Raw genomic sequence first — 5,927 nt, forward strand, 5'->3', positions numbered from 1 at the left:
TTCTAGAGCAAACTGCTACTTATCTAAACGTGGCCCGTGAACTTTTAAGACGAATTGAGATAGCGTATACCCCAACGTATTCAATACAAGTGTCAAATCTTACGGGCCGGATTTAATTAATGAACTAGAGCGTAATTAACTAATAGGAAATGCACAGGCCAGGGGCGCTAAAGTCGGCTTTTATAGGACTTCTAGAGCAAACTGCTACTTATCTAAACGTGGCCCGTGAATTTTTAAGATGAATTTAGATAGCGTATACTCTAAGGTATTTAAAACAAGTGTCAAATCTTACGGGCCGGATTTAATTAATGATCTACAAGGGAATTAACCAATAGGAAATACGCAAGCAAAGGGGCGTTAAAATCGGCTTTCATACGGCTTCTAGAGCAAACTGCTACTTATTTAAACGTGGCCCGTCAACTTGAAGACGAATTGAGATAGCGTATATCATAACGTATTCAATTCAAGTGTCAAATCTAACGGGCCGGATTTAATTAATGAACTAGACCGTAATTAACTAATAGGAAATGCACAAGCAAGGGCGCTAAAGTCGGCTTTCATACGACTTCTAGAGCAAACTGCTACTTATCCAAACGTGGCCCTTGAACTTTTAAGACGAATTGAGATAGCATATATCATAACGTATTCGATACAAGTGTCAAATCTTACGGGCCAGATTTAATTAATGATCTAAAAGGGAATTGATTAATAGGAAATGCGCAAGCAAAGGGGCGCTAAAATCGATTGCCATACGACTTCTAGAGCAAACTGCTACTTATCTAAACGTGGCCCGTGAACTTTTAAGACGAATTTAGATAGCGTATACCATAACGTATTCAATACAAGTATCAAATTTACCGGCCGGATTTAATTAATGGACTAGAGGGGAATTAACTGATAGGAAATACGCAAGCGAATGGGTGCTAAAATAGGCTGCCATACGGCTTCTAGAGCAAAGTGCTACTTATCCAAACGCGGCCCGTGAACTTGTAAGGCGAATTAAGATAGCGTATACCCTAACTTATTCAAAACAAGTGTCAAATCTTACGGGCCGGATTTAATTAATGATCTACAAGGGAATTAACCAATAGGAAACACGCAAGCAAAGGGGCGCTAAAATCGGCTTTCATACGGCTTCTAGAGCAAACTGCTACTTATCTAAACGTGGCCCGTGAACTTTTAAGACGAATGTAGACAGCGTATATCATAATTTATTCAATACAAGTGTCAAATTTTACGGGCCGGATTTAATTAATGAACTACAAGGGAATTAACTAATAGGAAATACGCAAGCAAAGGGGCGCTGAAATCGGCTATTATACGGCTTCTAGAGCAAACTGCTACTTATCTAAACGTGGCCCGTGAACTTTGAAGACGAATTGAGATAGCGTATACCCCAACGTATTCAATACAATTGTCAAATCTTACGGGCCGGATTTAATTAATGAACTAGACCGTAATTAACTAATAGGAAATGCACAGGCAAGGGGCGCTAAAATCGGCTTTTAAAGGACTTCTAGAGCAAACTGCTACTTATCCAAACGTGGCCCGTGAATTTTTAAGATGAATCTAGATAGCGTATACCCTAAGGTATTCAATACAAGTGTTAAATCTTACGGACCGGATTTAACTAATGAACAATAGTTGTAGGCGACGATCATAGGCTAGCCGCCGATTCGTTATTAGACAAAACATAGCATCCCGTTCAGACGCCCATTCGAAGAAAGCAAAAAAAATCCTCATTTCGTTGAAAATCTTGAAAAAAATATCAATAACTGCTGAATATTGTCTATTACTACCCAATATATGGTTATATAAACATAAGTAATAACAGAAAGTATCATGTCAACGATTAAACACAAATATCAGGCCCCATTGACGACCAAGGCTTCAGCCTGGTCTGAAATCGGAATCTGTCACTTATTTAAACGTGGCCCGTGAGTTTTTAAGCCAAATTTAGAAAGCGCATACCCTAAGGTATTCAATACAAGTGTTAAATCTTACGGGCCGGATTTAATTAATGAACTATTGCTGTAGGCGACGACCCAGCCGCCGATTCAAAATTAGAGAAAACATAGCATTCTATTCAGACTCCCATTCGAAGAAACCAAACAATTCCTGCTCATTTCCTTTAAAAGCTAGAACGGATATCAAGAACTGCTGTTTATTGTCTATTACTATACTACCCAATGTATGTATATAGACATATAGATAATACCGGAAAGTATTATATTAACGATTAAAGGGCCAGATTTAATTAATGATCTACAAGGGAATTAACCAATAGGAAACACGAAAGCAAAGGGGCGCTAAAATCGGCTTTCATACGGCTTCTAGAGCAAACTGCTACTTATCTAAACGTGGCCCGTGAACTTTTAAGACGAAAGTGGGCAGCGTATATCATAACGTATTCAATACAAGTGTCAAATCTTACGGGCCGGATTTAATTAATGAACTACAAGGGAATTAACTAATAGGAAATACGCAAGCAAAGGGGCGCTGAAATCGGCTATTATACGGCTTCTAGAGAAAACTGCTACTTATCTAAACGTGGCCCGTGAACTTTTAAGACGAATTGAGATAGCGTATACCATAACGTATTCAATACAAGTATCAAATTTACCGGCCGGATTTAATTAATGGACTAGAGGGGAATTAACTGATAGGAAATACGCAAGCGAATGGGTGCTAAAATAGGCTGCCATACGGCTTCTAGAGCAAAGTGCTACTTATCCAAACGCGGCCCGTGAACTTGTAAGGCGAATTAAGATAGCGTATACCCTAACTTATTCAAAACAAGTGTCAAATCTTACGGGCCGGATTTAATTAATGATCTACAAGGGAATTAACCAATAGGAAATACGCATGCAAAGGGGCGCTAAAATCGGCTTTCATACGACTTCTAGAGCAAACTGCTACTTATCTAAACGTGGCCCGTGAATTTTTAAGATGAATTTAGATAGCGTATACTCTAAGGTATTCAATACAAGTGTCAAATCTTACGGGCCGGATTTAATTAATGAACTACAAGGGAATTAACTAATAGGAAATACGCAAGCAAAGGGGCGCTGAAATCGGCTATTATACGGCTTCTAGAGAAAACTGCTACTTATCTAAACGTGGCCCGTGAACTTTTAAGACGAATTGAGATAGCGTATACCCCAACGTATTCAATACAAGTGTCAAATCTTACGGGCCGGATTTAATTAATGATCTACAAGGGAATTAACCAATAGGAAATACGCATGCAAAGGGGCGCTAAAATCGGCTTTCATACGACTTCTAGAGCAAACTGCTACTTATCTAAACGTGGCCCGTGAATTTTTAAGATGCATTTAGATAGCGTATACTCCAAGGTATTCAATACAAGTGTCAAATCTAACGGGCCGGATTTAATTAATGATCTACAAGGGAATTAACCAATAGGAAACACGCAAGCAAAGGGGCGCTAAAATCGGCTTTCATACGGCTTCTAGAGCAAACTTCTACTTATCTAAACGTGGCCCGTGAACTTTTAAGACGAATGTAGACAGCGAATATCATAACGTATTCAATACAAGTGTCAAATTTTACGGGCCTGATTTAATTAATGAACTAGACCGTAATTAACTAATAGGAAATGCACAGGCAAGGGGCGCTAAAGTCGGCTTTTATAGGACTTCTAGAGCAAACTGCTACTTATCCAAACGTGGCCCGTGAATTTTTAAGATGAATTTAGATAGCGTATACTCTAAGGTTTTAAAAACAAGTGTCAAATCTTACGGGCCGGATTTAATTAATGATCTACAAGGGAATTAACCAATAGGAAACACGCAAGCAAAGGGGCGCTAAAATCGGCTTTCATACGGCTTCTAGAGCAAACTGCTACTTATCTAAACGTGGCCCGTGAACTTTGAAGACGAATTGAGATAGCGTATATTATAACGTATTCAATTCAAGTGTCAAATCTAACGGGCCGGATTTAATTAATGAACTAGACCGTAATTAACTAATAGGAAATGCACAAGCAAGGGCGCTAAAGTCGGCTTTCATACGACTTCTAGAGCAAACTGCTACTTATCCAAACGTGGCCCGTGAATTTTTAAGATGAATTTAGATAGCGTATACTCTAAGGTATTCAATACAAGTGTCAAATCTTACGGGCCGGATTTAATTAATGATCTACAAGGGAATCAACCAATAGGAAACACGCAAGCAAAGGGGCGCTGAAATCGGCTATTATACGGCTTCTAGAGCAAAATGCTACTTATCTAAACGTGGCCTGTGAACTTTTAAGACGAATGTAGGCAGCGTATATCATAACGTATTCAATACAAGTGTCAAATTTTACGGGCCGGATTTGATTAATGAACTACAAGGGAATTAACTAATAGGAAATACGCAAGCAAAGGGGCGCTGAAATCGGCTATATTATACGGCTTCTAGAGCAAACTGCTACTTATCTAAACGTGGCCCGTGAACTTTTAAGACGAATTGAGATAGCGTATACCCCAACGTATTCAATACAAGTGTCAAATCTTACGGGCCGGATTTGATTAATGAACTAGACCGTAATTAACTAATAGGAAATGCACAGGCAAGGGGCGCTAAAATCGGCTTTTAAAGGACTTCTAGAACAAACTGCTACTTATCCAAACGTGGCCCGTGAATTTTTAAGATGAATCTAGATAGCGTATACCCTAAGGTATTCAATACAAGTGTTAAATCTTACGGACCGGATTTAACTAATGAACAATAGTTGTAGGCGACGATCATAGGCTAGCCGCCGATTCGTTATTAGACAAAACATAGCATCCCATTCAGACGCCCATTCGAAGAAAGCAAAAAAAATCCTCATTTCGTTGAAAATCTTGAAAAAAATATCAATAACTGCTGAATATTGTCTATTACTACCCAATATATGGTTATATAAACATAAGTAATAACAGAAAGTATAATGTCAACGATTAAACACAAATATCAGGCCCCATTGACGACCAAGGCTTCAGCCTGGTCTGAAATCGGAATCTGTCACTTATTTAAACGTGGCCCGTGAGTTTTTAAGGCAAATTTAGAAAGCGCATACCCTAAGGTATTCAATACAAGTGTTAAATCTTACGGGCCGGATTTAATTAATGAACTATTGCTGTAGGCGACGATCCAGCCGCCGATTCAAAATTAGAGAAAACATAGCATTCTATTCAGACTCCCATTCGAAGAAACCAAACAATTCCTGCTCATTTCCTTTAAAAGCTAGAACGGATATCAAGAACTGCTGTTTATTGTCTATTACTATACTACCCAATGTATGTATATAGAAATATACATAATACCGGAAAGTATTATACTAACGATTAAAGGGCCAGATTTAATTAATGATCTACAAGGGAATTAACCAATAGGAAACACGCAAGGAAAGGGGCGCTAAAATCGGCTTTCATACGGCTTCTGGAGCAAACTGCTACTTATCTAAACGTGGCCCGTAAACTTTTAAGACGAATTAAGATAGCGTATACTCTAACGTATTCAATACAAGTTTCAAATTTTATACAGGCCAGATTTAATTAATGAACTACAGGACAATTAATTTATAAGAAATACGCAAGCAAAGGGGCGCTAAAATCGATTGCCATACGACTTCTAGAGCAAACTGCTACTTATCTAAACGTGGCCCTTGAACTTTTAAGACGAATTTATATGGCGTATACCCTAACGTATCCAATACAAGTATCGAATCTTACGGGCCAGATCTAATTAATGAACTACAGGGCAATCAACTAATAAGAAATACGCAAGCAAAGGGGCGCTAAAATAGATTGCCATACGACTTCTAGAGCAAACTGCTACTTATCTAAACGTGGCCCTTGAACTTTTAAGACGAATTTATATGGCGTATACCCTAACGTATTCAATACAAGTATCGAATCTTACGGGCCAGATTTAATTAA

Source organism: Branchiostoma floridae, chromosome 17 (assembly GCF_000003815.2).
Source record: "Branchiostoma floridae strain S238N-H82 chromosome 17, Bfl_VNyyK, whole genome shotgun sequence".
Taxonomy (NCBI): domain Eukaryota; kingdom Metazoa; phylum Chordata; class Leptocardii; order Amphioxiformes; family Branchiostomatidae; genus Branchiostoma; species Branchiostoma floridae.